Source organism: Rhea americana, unplaced genomic scaffold (genome assembly GCF_003343005.1).
Source record: "Rhea americana isolate MKP2758 unplaced genomic scaffold, rheAme1 scaffold_8, whole genome shotgun sequence".
Taxonomy (NCBI): domain Eukaryota; kingdom Metazoa; phylum Chordata; class Aves; order Rheiformes; family Rheidae; genus Rhea; species Rhea americana.
Genome location: NW_028186978.1, coordinates 10,674,659 through 10,692,242, shown reverse-complemented (window position 1 = coordinate 10,692,242; position 17,584 = coordinate 10,674,659). Strand labels below are relative to the sequence as shown.

General features: G+C 38.8%; 1 protein-coding gene and 1 long non-coding RNA gene across 2 annotated transcripts in view; one reads left to right on the top strand and one right to left on the bottom strand.

Moving 5' to 3' along the window:
- Positions 1–17,584, top strand: part of RBPJ (recombination signal binding protein for immunoglobulin kappa J region) — a 153,468-nt gene that overhangs the window by 58,250 nt on the left and 77,634 nt on the right. The window lies entirely within an intron of this gene.
- Positions 1–17,584, bottom strand: part of LOC146585563 (uncharacterized) — a 42,216-nt gene that overhangs the window by 8,583 nt on the left and 16,049 nt on the right. The window lies entirely within an intron of this gene.

The window sequence follows — 17,584 nt, the reverse complement described above, 5'->3', positions numbered from 1 at the left end:
ACAGGGAATCTTTGCCAGGCAGGATGGAAGACCAAAAGCAAGCGATATGTGTCTGATAAGACAAAAGAGAAGTTATATTAAAAGAGTGGAGATCTCTGTCCTTGAAAGGAGTGAAAAAAATGTTGAGATCATAATGTATAATTAACTCAATATGACCTCCCAGTGCCACAGTGGATGTCTATATGGGCATATAATGCAAGACAGTGGGACATTGTGTTAATACTACATTCGTACTTGAGTAACAGCTACAGGAATGCTGTATCTGGCTCTGGAGTTCAGCCAGTTCAGTCATACTTAAGCCAGTATGTTGAAAAATAGAGAATATTGAGAGACAAACCATCCAGATTGGCTTGCAGGACAGAAATTTTCATTCAAAACATCTCCTTTCTCTAGCATTTGTATCAGAAGCTCAGATGGCTGGATGCTGAAATGAGAAAAATCCAAATCAAAATAAGATGAAAATTTTAACTGTGATGGTAATCAGTCACTGTATCAATTTATCAGTTTGCAGTAGATTCCCTCTCAGTGGAAATTTTGAAATCAAAATGGCTCATTTTTGCTAAAAGACATATTGTTCATTCATAGTACTGTTCTTGAATCAGGGACTGATTCATGGAAATCATAACGTTTGTATTTATTTACCTGTGTGTTGGACTAGCTTATCCCAGTAATGCGTTCTGGCTTAAAATCTTGCTGCTTTATTTCTCCTTCTTTAGTTTATCACTCCTCTTAAATTGCAAAGCAGTGTAAAAAAAACTCAGTGGAAATGAGAATTGGATCCTATACTTTTAGGACTTCTCTGAAACAAAAAATTCATTGTGTTATGATATCTCTGTAATCTTTCTTCTTGAACTGTTTGATTTCATATGTGGTGATACCTCAAAAGAAGGATGTTGTTAGCTCACAATAGTATACTATATTCCAGTATTTTTTGTGTAACTTCCTTTGCTGAGGAGGCCAGATTCCAGGTTAACTTCTGGAAGTAACTTTGGAAACTAATTTTCAGGCTTTGCTCCAAGAAAAAGAGGCACATGTTGAGGAACTGACATAGCTTTTTAACACCACAACCAACATATTTCTTTAGGCAAATTCAGCCAAAACAAGTTGCCAAAACCAATATTGATCTAGTCCTTCATCCAATCAACAAATGCCATTGTTTATAAGATATAACTTTCCTTGGTTTAAGTTCAAAGCTAAACGCCAAGGATTTTCAAAACTATTAAAATGAGAGGATTTAGGTTTCCAAAAACTCTGGCTTGCTTTCAGCCTCAGTGGGTATTCCAAGCCATTAGAAAATTATCCAAGAACCTCTTCAATTTTTATATAGAACCTAATGTTGAAACAACAGCAAAGGGAGTGTGGGTGTCTGCACATGTGCATGTGAATGTGATATATGTGTACGTAAGAAGGTACTTTACAAATCTCATATCCAAAAAATGGTACTTCAGATTTTCTGGATCATCAAGATTTAGTTTGAGACTAAGAAAAGAGGATTATGCAGTATGATAAAATTAAATTTGCAGGATCTCCCGTGTGTTGATAAAATCTCTTCCAATCCAGCAAAATAAAAATCATGTTGGATTCAAAATTCCATGAGCTTGAGTTTTATTATTGTAAATCCACTGAATCACTGCAGAGGCATGTGATTTATTTAACCTTTTCCTTAAGATGCTTCTCTAATAGAATCAGTCGAATGTTCCTGTATTTTATGTATTGAAATAACATGTCTAGAACTATACAGGCATAGAAGACACAATGAAAATGTTTATCTCTCTTAGTGAGATAATTTCATAATTCAAATCAAGGATAATATTCCAGAATCTGGGCTTCATTTTGTGTGAGACACTAAAGGAGCTTTAGATAACGTATAGACAGGTAGGCAATATGACAAAAAGACACCARTTTTTCACTGATCTTCAGTAACCTCAGTAAGTGGGAGCTAAATTTTTTAAAGTTTTGAGTAATATTCTGTGTTCTAAACAGTGCTACCAAGGTGTTTTTGAAATATTACTGTGTAATGTTATCTGGCTTTGGTAGGCTRTTTAGGTAATGATGAAGACTCTTGTTTAGCTATCAAATGGTAACATTGGATTTATTCTCATAGCCTTTAAACTTCCTGGAGCCATAGGGTAGTCACCTGATTTTTAAAGATTTACATGAYATGCAGAGGCTCCTGCTTTGTTTTTTCCCTAGGTTTGGATTTTTCCTTTCTTAGCCTGAGGTGAGGTTGTTGGAAGCGATTACTATTTCCAGTGTTAATATCTAAAAAAAAATACATGCATATTTGCTATGTACGATGAGTATTYATTGTGCTTAGTGGAGATAGCACTTCTTTCTCCTCACTTTTACTATTCCATTGGCCCAAGATAGTCTCTAAAGAATCGTAGCACTTCCTCTTTGTGCCTGCACGCACATGGGACTTAAGAGTTTCTATCTTGTGWCATAGTACACAGCAGTGGTTGAAATCTCCCCCTTGTTGAGTGTTACATGATAATACCAGATGTGACAGGGGATTGTGTTGTGCCGTGTTCTTTCTACCGTTTTAACCCCCCCCCCCTTGTTTTTTTTGAGGAGGAGGAGGAGGGGAGGTAAACAGATATGCCTTCAGCCAYGGCAAAATGACTGCACTTGTATTAGTTTCACCTTTTACTGGATGCCCTATAGCTCTCTCAGGTCTTCTACCTAAAACATGATGTGATTGATTGTATAGTCTAGTATTTGGTAATCAGGATGTAAAATGAAAAAAAAATAGCATATTACAGTACGAATTTTGTACAGAAGTGCAAAAAGGGTGTTGTCTTTTAAGATATTCTGAGAGTCCTTTGAGTCTTCTAAGTAGAAAAATGTGTTCTGTATTCTGATGAACATTCACAGAAAATAGTTTTCCATAAATTGTGCATTATTGTGATCTTAAAGTGTGCCATGCTTTAACTTTTTGGTTTAATAGTCCTGCATGGRCTCTGTGGCAAGACATGTGTTTCGTAAAGTTATTTACAAGTTAGGAGTAGCTTGTTTTGGTTTTATGGCAAACAAAGATAATGAGACTTTGCTGCTAGTGTTACCTTCTTCTCCACCCAGGCAGAAGAGTCAGCTTTCCATTCAAAGAACTTAGGTACTTCTTATTGCTCTCATCTCAGAACTCCAGTCATAATCRGTCACACAAAATTAACAGATACTGGCCAGTTTGGAGTACAGTGTAATAACTCAAAAGAGCTCTCAGCAGTGTACCCTGCCCTGGATATACCGGCTGTTTTCCAGATGGCTCTTCAAAGTACCAAGAATGGGAGTCATATCACTGCTCACCCGATTTTCAGTCACCTTCCATCTGGAAGAAGAGGTCAAGACTTGAGGAGCTAGGTTCCCTATGCAATATATGAGGGAAGTTTAGAATATGGTAGAACAGAAAGCTAAGGAGGGTGTCTGGAACAGTGGAGGAGAAAGTCTAACTAAGCTGATTTAGGTACAGTTAGAAAGTCATGCTCTCAGCTTTTAGTTCATGTCCTGAAACTGTGGCTCTATTTGATGCATTAGCATATTACAAGCTTACAGTCAAAGATACCAGCATCTCAGCTGGCAACCAGAACTTGGAGATAGGTGAAAATGAATTTTAGACTCAGAGAGGCACTGGAAATTCTCACTGCTTCTAACTTAGCACTGCTGGCTGCTGACTTGCAGCCAACATTGCACTGGGCCCTAAGTAGTTTGGGGAGCAGAGAATGTCTCTTCATCTGTATCATTGAAGCTATTTTCTGTTGTATAGGTGACTAAATCKTCCCTGAAGCGAGGGCGTTGGTTCTACCAAGCTACAGTAATCTGGACAGGGAAAAGAGCCTAAACCATTTTGCTACGCAGGAAGTCTCTTGTTTTCTACTATCCACTAGACACACAACTGCTCACAGAGAGTGGAAGAGCTGAGCAGGAGGAGCTGGAACAACTTACCATCATCACAACAACCATAACAGTAAGCACAACAGTGGCCTCATCTGAAAGGTAGACAAGTGTGAAAGCTGCGAGGAGATGTTGCTGCCATCTTTCAGCCCTTCTGCTAGTAAGGTGCTACAAGCTACTTAGGCCATGTGAGCCCTGGGAAGCAGTGATGGGCTGGGTACCTACCACARGGTTATTATATCTACTAGTGGAAGGAGTTTTGCATTTTATATGCTAATAYACTATTATGAGTTTTGTCTACCTGTTCTTATTTAATCCAGGATTTTCCAAGGGCTCTTACATAACTGCGTCTCTGTGATGACCAATGATTCATAAGCATGCATTGGATTAATTTGTTCAGTATTTTAGGACCAACTGTTTGCAGCAAAACCAAAACCCACCCTCCTCAGCCTTTGCTTTCTTGAAAATAATCCTAGTTCTTGCTTAAGAGTAGGTGCACTGTCCATTTTTTCTCCTTACAGAAACAGAAAGCCGTTCTGGAGTGGACATTCAATGACTTATTTTGTTTTCAGGGAGATGCTTAAAAATGCTTGAAATCTATTGCCAGTAAATATTCATAATATTCCCTATGGAAAATCTTGTTCCCAGAAGTTGCCATAGGTGACATGGAAGTTCAGGAATGATAAATGTTTCTTTCTGCTGACGATTTCACATTTTCTTTTTGCTGCTGACATTTAGACAAAGTTTTCTGCTGACATTAGAAAAAAAATTATTTTCCCTATCCAGACGTTCCTGGCCAAAACATTGCTTTTGTGCTTACTTTTACATTCTTAAGTTCCCAGTTGTCCTAGATGAATTCTTTTTTATTGATCTAATGATTACTAGGTTCAAATTTTCCCTGATTATTCTTTCATTTTATGCCTTATTTCTGTAGCTGTAGTAAGAAGACAATCTTCTTCTTCTTCTTCTTCTTTTTTTTTTTTTTTTGAGAAGCTCAGCTGTTCCATTTTGATACAATAACCTTCCTTTCTGTCCTTTTGTCTAGCCACACAATAACTTTCACTTGACTTTAGGTTAGTTAATGTCAGGTGGCTCCACAAACTCATAGGCTGGTTAATATTTTTTTCTACCTCTTTTGCTCTCTGATTTAGTGATACTTTCATTCACAYGCATTCTTGAGAGTGCATCTATGCCATGTCTTTTGTGCTTTTGTTTGCATGTCATTTTACAGCAGCATAGTTGTAACTTCTTCACCACTCTCATATCATCAGGCTTTTCTGTCTTACTAATCACACCTGGCATTGCCAGGCCTCTTGAGTTCCAGTTTTAGCTTCTCTCTTTATACCATACTTAATTTTCCTCAGTTCTGTACAAAGTCAACTCAGGTTAAAACTTAAGCTAATATACTCAGTGGCCCATTTGAATTTGATCACTGATGAATATATTTGGAAATGGCCTTTCTTGTTAGAACTAATATTCAGCACAAGCCTTATTAGTTCCAGATTTGCACAGATTTTTAAATGATGCTAATTCAGAACTTTTGAATTTATTTTTACAACACCCAGACAATTAAAACCAGGCTGGATAACAATGGACAGATCTGGGAGCTGTTACGGCACCATGTTGTTGTAACAGTTCTGGTTGTTTGTCTTTTAAAGTGAGAAAATTGAAAGTTATTCTGGACAAAACCAATGCTCATTAATGCTAAACTTTGAAAACTCATTTTCAGTGCCTTTTGCTTTTCCACTATGGATTTAAATAAAAAGAAAAAAAACCCTAAAATGTCCCTGGCAAAAATCAGTTCTTGAGCATCATTATCTGGCTGCCAATTAGTAAGTAAGCAAAAAGGACATCTATCTGCAATAATCACTGAAAGGAAAGCAAAACATGCAGGCCAAATTCTAGTAGATTTGAAAAATGACACCAGTCACCTCAAAAGCCAGAAGAYGCTGGGGAGCGGATATAGTGATTCCTGCAAGGAAACATGCACTTGTTCGGGGCTTTTCTGATCCTGTTCTTGCTGTTCATCCCATAAAATGATAGGAACCTGCACACAGCTGTTATGATAGGGCAAACCTCTTATGGTGGTACCTATGGTGGACCAAGAAAAATACCTAGTTTGAGGCTCATACCTTCGTTCCTTGCAGAAAAGCTATAGCAGCGGAATTGCTTTGCATAACAGGACAGCATTTGGTCCACATTATACTTTCCATCCAGTTACTCCAAACACTCTGTAATAGTGTTTTATTTGCTGATGATACAGGGGTAYGTGGTATTGTATGTAATGAGGACAAAGTTGCCCAGAAAACAGAACTGCAAAGGGGGAACAACAATCACAGTCTGCTGAGTTTTAGCCCCATACTCTCCTGGTGCCAAACACCCTTCTTTTGTAAGACAGTGTTCTCTATTATAGCAACATAGCAAACAAAAGAAAACATGTTATGCTGCCTCCTGTTTATAGCTTTGAAGCCTTAAATATCTACAGGGCTAAAGGCCCTATTCATTAAAGAGGCAAAATACAGAGAGTTGAAAGCACATTTAGCATGTCAAAGGTGTATTATGCAAGAGACTTTCTTCCTTTACAAAATTCATTTTAAAATAGAAAAAAAAAAGACTTCTTGCAGAAAATACTCATCCCCAAACTTCCTCATTCTGCTTCTCTGTTCACACCACTCTTAGCAGTGCCCATGAGGATCAAGGAATTGAAAGTAGAATTAGTTCAGCTTTACAGGGGTATAAAGCTCGATACAGTACATTTCAGCTAAAAGCTTGACACCTTACAGTAGGTGACAGAAAGGACTATATAGATAACAGGAAGTTTCCTCCTAAAGCAGGAAGCTATTTTTAAAATTTGTCAGAACCACTGCATAGAAATATGGTAATTTAAAACCAGTGATGCTTTGCTCCTTTCCTTGTAGTCATCTGAYCCAGCCCAATGACTATGGGGGCTTCCTGGTTTAGAAACTATAGTACTCAAGAATCAAAAATTCTAAAAATATTCATTTTAAACAGGAAAAGATAGATAAAAACAATACTAACCTATGCAATGAGAAAGGTTCAGGCAAATACCAGCTTTCTAAGGCTTGATCCTGCTAAAACTGCATTTAGGTATATCCTTAAATGACAGTGTAGTCCCAAACTCTGACAGGTACCACTGGGAATGTTCTTTCCTTCTCAACACAATTCTATATTGTTCCACTGCAGGAGCACCGGAAGTTTAAGAATTAGGAAGATGTGAACATTTTCCTTATGTATCAACACTGAGCTTTTTTTATGAGCTTGTTTGTCAGCTTTAAAAGGCGACATTTTACAAAACAACCCACAATAGAGAGCATTAAAAACTATATTGCTGTCTTCACAAAGGTTAACAACCATTTTGCAACTGGACAGAGCCCTTAGCAGATTTTCAGAGAGAGCAAAAACCACCTCTCTGAATTCCAGGTCTTGTTCAGCTTTGTTCAGCTTAAAGAATACAGAAGAAGAAAGGACCTGACTACAGTCCCTCCATGGGATGAACTTTCTCAAATTTTAAACATAAAGAAGGTGGATCTTGTTAGTTGAGTGCTACCTTTCCATCTGCTAGGGTAAACTGGTGCAACCTGCTACACTTTGGGAGAACGTCTTCATCCGAATCTATTAAATCTTTGTCGGGATTTAAATGCCAACAGTTATTCTAGAGATGGCCAAACTCCAAAATTTCTAAAGGGATGAAATTTTGGCATTTTTAAATATGTTTAAGTCCAAATTAGAGAAAAAACATTTTTGAAATTTCCTACTGAGCAGACACAGTAAAAAAAAGAAAAATTTGGAAATACCAACATATACCATTTCCAAAATGAAAGGTGCTCTCCAAGGATCACGGCAGCTGCTTTGAGAAAGTCGCTGCTCATCMGGAGTAAGCAGTAGTGAAATCACCAGGAATCATGTCAGCACCTGCCACAGCTTCCAGACACCGGGCAGCCTTGGGCAGCTCTAAAGCCAGCTGGATGGGGAGCCTGGAAACCCGGTGCCCCTCGGGTACGATGAGTCTCAGGTAGCGATGAGTCTCTGCAGTCTTCTCCATGGCAGGGAGGTGGGTGGGCAGGCAAATTTTGGCTTGAGCTGGGCTTGCAAGCTGACTGCTATAGAGATGGAGGCCAAAATAAATTTAAAGCCAGTGCTCCCAAGGCTTTCTTGCTCTTGACTCCATGGTAGGAGCCTAGAAACCCCAGAGCCCCTAGCTGCAGGACTGCCTGCACAGGAGGGCTACTCAGGAGCTGGAGGTTTGAGGAACCTGGGCGCTGGGACAGGAACCTCAGGGCAACGCAATGGCAGTGCAGCAGAAGCAGAAGGGAGCACTTCAGCTTTGATTACTTTGCAGAAAATTATATAACATATTGGGGGGCACTGACCAGCTGAACCTCTGAACCAATGCCTCCACTCTGTCCAGAGGGCTGTGTAAGAGGAAAACACAAATACCTCAGACGGAATGACGACTGTATCATAATTCCCYAGAATTAGTAAATGTGTCTCTAAAATGCCACAGAGAGAAGCAAAGTCCAAGGCCATAAACTGCAAGTGTCTACCATYAGTCCTGTTGATTTTAATCCTGCAAAATAGGAGATTTCTCTTACTTATCGTAATTCTCTCTTTCCAGCCAAGGCTGAGACTTTTCCTTTCATAACTAGGTCAGAGCACATTACTAGTAGAAGGACCCAAGACTCTTAATATGATATAAGAGCTCTTCTGAATCAGAAACCTCACCGGGCAATTTTGCCACTGACTTTACTACTGCTACTATAATTATTTTTTTCAACTTCAGTGTTCAAAGAACCCAATTAAAGCAGGTCTATAGGTTGACTAAGAAACTGAGTAATACCTGAAAAATGATTGAACTCCTGAGTCTATACTGCAAAGTATGTTGGTGCACAACACATCTTGTTTCTTAAGGTGATGCTGTTGTACTGAGACTACAAAAGCTGTATATCAAAAACAYGGAAATTAAGACCCAGATCCACAAATTGGCAAAAATAGAAAATAAATGCCCAGACTGCACTGTTGCTGATCTGGGWTGAATACTAAGCCAATATTCTTATTTCTGAAAGTAACCAGTATCAGATTTTCTGATGGTAAAATACTCTGCCGCTTCCAATTTCGTACTTCCATAACTGCGAGAAATTTTTCCCTCACTCAATCTGTTGATCAACCTATGAAGCAGGACTGATGCTTCTAGAGTCTCTCCCTGGCTGGTAGAGGAATAGTGGAGGCAGATGCAAAGAAATTTTGGAATATAGCATCCATCGGTTTGTTGACTCCTCTTTACTCCTTTGATCCCGTGCATGATCAAATATGCAAGGCACATTCTGCTTAATGCTCAGCAGAGCAAATAATTAGTAGGCAAGAGGAACAACTTGCATGCAAGTTGCATGCAATCATAGCTCCTTTCTTTTCCTTTCCACAAGACACATTTTTTCAGACATGTGCTAAGCTCACAGCATTCTTTCTTGGTGTGAAACTCTGCATTGTAGTCATCCTCTTTACTCTCTTCCCCCCCCCCCAATGCTTATAAAGCATGAAATGGTGGGAAAATCCTGTGGCTGTTTCTTACTGATTACTATACATTTTTGCGATAAAATGGTTTGGGGGACTATCATGATGAACTCTTGCTGACTGCTTCCAACCGAGCAATATTCCATATGGCCAGGCACTAACTCTTGAAGCATTTCCTTCTTTCCTTGAGCTCTGCTGTGAGGAACATTGTCTAGTTATCTTTACATTTTGAGTGCTTCTCTGTATTTCTTTAAAGCAAGACAAAGCAGCATTCAATAGGAATTTGCCTGTATTATATAGCTCCTACTTCTGTTTTTGCCATTATCACATATCAGCTCTGTTTTTGTTCCTCAGCCAAGTTCTTTTCATATTTTCCAGATTGTTCAAGAGCCTGCACCCAGTGCCCTGACAGGGTTTAATGAACAAATCAATATTACTTTTAAACGGGCAATTATTTTTGATTCATCTCTCTCCAGGTCTATTATAGAAATAGTGAATTAAAGACACTAATGGAAACAATTTTTTGCTGCCACTGCCATGGCACTGCTGGTTATGAGCCAGATTCTGTCTCACATCTGCAGGAGTCACAAGTGTGAAATGAAGGTGGGTGATGGCTTCTTTGTATTGAAGCATTGGTCCTGGTTTAGTCTTCTCATAGAAAGAAGACAGTTCTCACAAAAGAGCTAAACTCAGAAATATTGCAGCAGGGAACCAGGATATTCTCAGCCAAAATTAGTTCATCCAGTGCTCCCTCCACCCCTAAATGTGTAAGATGGGGTGTATGTTTGGGAGTCTAGTACAAGTGGCTGTTGCCATCTGAAGTAGCTCAGATCTGGATTAGGTCTTCAGGACTAAGAGTTGGGTCCACTTATTTCAATGTTATTTTCTTTTCCACTTCTGTTAGCATGACACACCTCTAGATACAAAATTTCAACATGCTCATGTTCTTCCATTGTCAGTCTTTAGGACAAAACTTCTCTGTCCCTATGGCACAAATAAAACAGAAGCTGTTAGTTCCCCACCAAGTTCTGACTGAGCAACCTCACTCTTTTTGGTTCCCTTTTCATCTATGGTTTTGGTGGTCTCTCTGGCATCTCAGCCTACAAGCATTACTTTGTTTTTCCCATATTATTTCCTATATCATCATTTTTTATGTCTTATACTGGTGTATTTGAGCATATGATCTAACAGCCTGTCTCTCTACATGACCATGAGTCTAGTTCCATCGGAGGGCAGAGAGAAATAGTGGATGACGTATTCTGCAGGCAGCTTCAGGTATCTAATGAGTGCTCTGCATCAGCTCTCTGGCCTTCCCTTATTTACCGGCCACAAAGTAAAGCTAGGATACTAACATTAGTTGGCTAATGGCACTTTTAACATACTTTAGAAGTTAAAAGCAGACAGCATGATATCCTCCTGTATGTCCACAGTTTCTGAAGAGACGGCTTTCTTATGTTTCTTTGTTCTTCTTCCCTTGTTATTAGAAAACTGTCCTAAAATAAGCAGCTCTTTTTCAAAAGGATTTTTTTTTCCTTTTGTCTTTATTTCAGGAAAAAATCTGTGCCTGATAAGAGCAAGTAGAATTTAACAGAAATCCTGCAATGCTTCTGTCCTTAGCTTCCTTATAGTTGAAAAGGTAATAAAGTCACTTTTTTACATGCCCATAAAAACAGAAGATAATCCTTGTGTTTCGGCTTTGCATCTAGAATGTGACACAACATGCAGTGAATTTGTCACTGCCCTACTTCTACTGCAGCATTACATCCATGTACTCAGGATGACTAAGACATTTAAAGAAATGGTGATGCCAGTAAAACTGCATCTTCTCACACAGCATTCTTGTTAGAGCCATTTATCATTATGATTGCTTGCACCTGAGCTTTTCCTTTTTTGTCTCTCTGGATAATGCCAAAACAAATGTCTAATACTTAGGCTGATACTAAAGTTTAAATCAGATTTTTGCTAATGTTGTACCTTTTTGGACAGAGTTAGTGTTATGGCCGTTAATGGAAAATGAATCAGCACTTTCAAGAATTGCAGTCTTGAGTCTCAAATTTTTTTACCCTATGAAAACAGTTTCATACTGAAAGCCAATGACTTTAYTACTTGAGCCTGGATGCCTGGATTAGCTGGCATTGTAGTACTTGCAATGCTGATGTGAGTTTGCAAATTTAATGTCACCTTGATAAAACTTTCTTCATTGTCTCTGTGTGTGAATTGGCACCGATGAGTTGATTCAACAGAGATTTAATTAGAATGCATCTGTTTTCCGGCAGAATTTGGGCTAGACTGCAATTAAACTTGCTGTGGTATCTGTTCCCTCTACTGTTTTAGTTTGAGAAGAGCCACGAGGCCAGCGAAACTTTCCCTCTGCTCTAGATAACTCTTAGAGGCAGGCAGCTGGAGTCTTGGTCCTCCAGCACTGTTGGGTTTTAGCCTCACTGCAGAGTCTGACCTGAAGAGGAGAAACATGCCTAGGTCTCACTGTTTACCACATCTTTCATAGGTTGTTCCTTCTTATTTTGGCATTGATTCCTATTTGCATCTCGAGGCCCTGATTTCATTATCATTAAAGGGCCTTTATCACACAGAACTGTGATCACAGCTCCAAGCAGCACTGCTTATTTTGAGCTTGTATAAACCACAGTGTCTTACCACACCTACTGGCAAGGCACACCTTCCATTTTCTGTCTGGAAGTATCTCACAACRTTGCTTGCTTTGGTTTTAAGGACAGTAGCCTTTGCAAGTATTCGTCTGAACTGTCTATAATGGAGAAAAAGAATGATGGTGCAGCAGCTTTCTAGGAAGCGGCTTTTAAAAATGAAAACAAAGCCTATTGACTGGAAATGATCTGAATGTGATTCTAGCCACTGCCAGGTCTCTTGGCAGCATGAGCTGCCAGCTTTCCTTCCCCCCCCCTTTTTTTTTGTGATAACATATGTAAACAATCTGTAGTACACATCAGAAGGTTTTTCTTACGCTTACGCAGGACCAGGARCGTAAAGCACACACACCACCTAGGATGGCGAAATCCATTCCATCAGAGGCATGACTTGTTCTCTCACAGGGCAAATTTGCATTCATATGAGGGTAAAACAGCATGATGGTAATGGAACTATTTGCTATTCGTGGAAACAGGTGCCGAGGACAGGGTCAGATTATTGTAAGCCTCTGCCTAAGGCACAGCGTGACATCAAAATTGCGTGACTCTGGCTTYTCTCTCTCGTCCTGTGATTCATTCCTATTTGCCCCTCATAGGCTCATGATGACAAAGAGGCCTTAGGAATTACTCCCAAAGCCAAGGTGTTGGTGGATTTGACAGGATCTTCAGGTAGTTCTCCTCCTGGCACATGGAGATGTTTGATAAAGGTGTCAGCGGGCCTTGAGGCTATTGAACACTTCTTATTGAAGCRTTAACTTCATGATGCTGATCAGCATTACTTGCAGCTATTGATTCAGACTGCAGACTTAGGTATCTGTGTGAGTGTAAATACTTCTTCATAGGGACTTATTGTTAAAGGAAAACTGAGATCATGATACAATCACATGAAGCTCAACTGTCTTTAGTTCTAAACTGTTAAAAGAAAGCACACGTACACTGCCAGGTAGCTCCCTCCCATCTTAGATCCCCTACCAGTTCCACATAAACTCCTAACCTGACTGAAATCCTTTAAACGTTTCTGTGCTTACCAGAGTATCTGTGTGGAGTAGAGAAGGACATTATTGTATAAAAAAGGGAAAGAGACTGTAGAAATTGTTGGTAAAAAGGAGAAAAGAAAGAAAAAGTGGGAAAAATCTGGAAAAAAYAACCCCAAATCCTTTCCTTCTGAAATGATATTTCAGGAACCAGARGATATTGAAACTTAAGGATGCAAGATGCTAATTAAGCCTTCCATCCTGTAAACTCCGATCTATGAAGTTCCAGTATGGTACTAGAAATTACTAGGTTTGATTGAAAAAGACTACACTGGTGATGGAGAGTGTTAAAAAACATACTTTGTACTGCCTTTCTTGTTTTCTCAGCCAGTGTAAATGACATTGAATTATGTCTATCATTTCACAGTAATCTCTTGGTTTGCTCTTTCTGTGATTGAAAGTAGTACCTTGCACAAAGCAACACTGAAAGATTAATATCTTAACTCTTGTGCTGCAAAGGCTCCCAGACCTGTGCCAGCAGCAGAATGTGTATCAGAGCACAGTGATATGCAAGCACTGCCCAGGCAGCCTGTAAGCACGATAAACTTGGGAACTTAAARGGAATAAAATAGAAATTTAGCATTTTCACATGGAAAATTAAATAGTTTACTTGTGTAAAGGTATGTATTTCAAAAACCCAATGCTTTGAAAAATTATCATATTTAATAGACAAAYGTGACTTTTTTTTCTGAAAGTACTGTAGATGTTAAAATTGACCTCACGACTACCACTTTCCTATGCCAACCCGTAAAGCTGGAGGAAGACACATAGACTTCTAACTCTAAAAGACAAGTTTCCATGTGAAGAAAAGGGCTTAATGAAGCTATTAGACACAGATAAACCTAGGTATTTTTTCTGAGAATACAACAAGCAACATTCTCTAGTCACACMTGTAACTACTTTATTAGCAATAATGACCTGATAAATTGTCTTGATAGCAAATGATACTGTCAAATGAGTCCCTGGCTCAAAGGCCTGMTCCTTCATTGCCTTGGACAACATTTGACCAGAAGTGAAAAATATCATTTTGAYATGGTAGGAAGTTCACCGTTATCCAGATAATTTTCACTCACTGAATTATTAAGAAGAAAAATGTCCTGCATTATCAGATGTCATTTGCCATCATATTTGACTCTGTTACATCAGAAGGAGAGCAGGATAAGTAAATGGCAAAGTGATACATGAGTCACAAGACATGGTCAAAATGTACTGTCCCTATCCCAAGAGTGTAGAGTATATGTCACGCACCACTTCACCCTCCCAACACATCTGCATTGTAGATTGAAAAGCARCGCTATAAAGAAGAGGCTTGAGACATTACAAGTACCAAAGAGGACATGGAAGATRTGTTCTCTCTAAGAAGTTTTGAAAATATTTCCCACAGTACACCTACTCTGTAATTGCAGTAGGCACCAGATTCCTACAGAAATGTTACGTCCCCAAGGCCAGGCTGCCCCATATTCAAGCTCAGTTTTCCTGTTCACTACATCTTTGTAGCAAATTGTAAAACCAGTCTATCCACAGGCACACCTTCACTCTATTTTAAAACCTGCTGTACTATAAGACTACTGATGTTCATTCTCAATAGCCTGCTCTGCCCTGTAAGGTAAGAACAGTCACTAAAATCTGGGCTGTTTTTATTTCATTTCTTCAGACTGACTCATACTCTCCAATCCCTTGTCCTTAGGGAAGATACAAGGAAATGATGTAATTCCTTTTTTTTTTTTTTTTTTTTTTTTTTTTTTTTCATGCTTTGGACATTTTCTTTTGGCAACAACTATACTGGACCTGTTTTTTAATTAATCTATATGGGCTATGCTAAAGTAAAAGTCAGCCCGGTCTGTCTCTGTGTACTCACTCATAATAGGACACATAATGGTTGTGGATAAGAAGTATCAATCTCAATGGCTTGTCAGATCACCCATTAACAATTGCTCAGGAGTTTGTAAGCTGTCTTCTGAGATCAAGTTTAAAAAGACTGAAATCTGTTTGAGACATGCAGCTATTATAACTCCTGCAACTCTAACTACATTATTATAATCCAGAGGCAGCAGGGAAGATACTTTACATTTTTGTGCTGGAGCATGAGATGTTCAAATCTAGATTTGCTCCTRTTTTTTTGTCAGACTGAATTGAATTCTTATATCTGAATGCCCTATGGACTACCTGCCATCCCAAATAAAAACTAAATTGGAGGCTATTTGCAGTGTGTGACTAAGAGGAAAGTTCTAGTTTTGCAAAAATGAGGTGACAAATTTTACAAAAAAGATCTCTGAATGGGAAACAAGTTGACTTTTTTTTTGTTGTTTTTTTAGAACTGGAAATAGAGGCATAAAGTGTAGTGAGGCAGAGAAAGCCCAGGAGGTGGAAGACGTAGGTCTACGTCCTCTCAGTTTCCGAAAGGAGATGCACATAGGTGTCAGTGCAAGTTTGTTAACCTGGGGACGTCACTTTGTAAGTGCCAAAGATGTTTTAGAAACAAGTTTTGATTARTGTAAACGGCCTGCCAGGAGTTTGAAGCCACAGCTGACTGACAGCATCTTAGCTCCTTAGCAAGTAACATCTCCCAGCTCTCTGAGCAAATTCAGCCTCTAACCTAGGGACAGGAAAATTAAAGTTTGCAACACTATCCTCAGAATGTGATTGGCAGGAATCTGGACCAAACTGGATATTGCACAGAAGTGAATGGCACCAAATCCTACTTATGCCTTCTAAAAAGAAGACCCATTTCTGCTCCTGTCACTCACACCGTGCTGAGCCCTCCTGAGATCTGAGGTGACACTGCACTGAAGTTCAGCATATCAGTGAGGCCAAGACAGAAGTAAGCTGCAAATTGGCAGCAGCAGATCTGAACACGTACAGATGCAAAACTGCAGATGCCAGAAGGCTCCTTCCAGGTCAGAAAAGGACGTTCTTRGCGAGTTTAGGCACCTCCACAATAGCTGAGTGAGTTTTCCTTAATTGCCTGCAGTGCGTATGGTGGTAGGGGCTTGCATTTCTTTGTGCAGCTGGCAAAGCAACCTGGAAGGCAGCCTGTGGGTATATTCGGCAGCATAAATGTGGGCGCCCTCTCTTAAGCTTAAATGGAAGCTGAGCTGAAGGTCTAACAAACCATACTTGGAACTTCAGGACCTAATAGCTATTTTAAATGACTAAGTACCTTAATGGATCATAGCTTAGTGGAAGGAATTCAAGACTGTTAATGCTGAGCCAATACAGTACACTACTTAGGGAATTCTCTTTCTTAACAAATAAATGCATTATCACTATTGATTTTACATTGCTTTCTACCAGCTTTCTGGAAACCTGCATTCACTCAAAATGTGCATAATCGTTTGTGGAAAGCAAGTGCAAAAGTTGTATATACAAGAATTAACTGAAACTAGATTTTGTACTTGTTTAAGCAGCTGCACTAGAGACTTGCCTGACTTATGGCAATCTAATCGGGGAACTGAATTACTCAAATGAATGTGACTAATCAAAATTGAGGTATTTAAGGCAAAAAGTTATCCAGTAAATAAACAAAATTTAGACAAAGGTTTTAAGAGCAAAGCAATAATTTGTTCAAATAAATAAACCAGAAAACATAAAGGTAAATTATTAAGTGTTTAAGTGTTATTTCTGCTCTATGAAGAGCATGAAGAAATGAAGCATTAATATTCCCTAATTTCCCAAATGGGAAACTTAGAATAGTAACATGACTTGTCGAAGGCTGAAAATCATTGACAAAGTCAGAATTAGCATTTGGAAGTTCCTGACTTCTGATCTCATGATCAATACATTGATTTAGTATATTGTATCTGCATTTCTAATATTACTTCAAGTTGCCTTTGGTAGAGAGAATAAGAACAAATGAAAGTTAACTGCTTCTTCTAGACTTTAGATCTAGTTCATTTCAGGTTTTGATTGATGCTTTTGGTTAACTTTTGTCTTGACAAATTTAAAAAGAGAAGACACTTTACTTTTCATGGAGCTTTAGAATGTATCAGTTTGCTTTTCAAGATTAAATATCAAAATAAGCAGGTTGGAAGGGCAATGTTCTCTTTTGTTCAGACATTGAAATATGCTTATGTGCTGAACACATTACTTAAAACATAATAAAACCAGAAGTTTACGATACAAGCTAGGATATGAAACAGAAAGGTTGATCTTAGCAGCAAATCAAACTTTTCATGAAAATAAAGTTTTAAATATCAACTGCTTATAAATCTCAAGTTTCTAGATCTGTATCCTTTCTCATTAAGACTGCCTGAAGCACACTAACAGGGAAAGTTTGTTTGTCAGCTGCGGGAAGCAATCAGTATTGTTCTGCTTCCCAGCTGAGAAGATAAAGGGGAAGTGTGTGTTACTGACTTTTCTTAATACGCAATATTTAAGTGAATGTATTTGCAAACACATTGCTTTAAATGAAGCCTTCACGATTCCAGATTTTTTTTTCTTCTCCCTTTCACCTTCACAAAATCCTGTGTG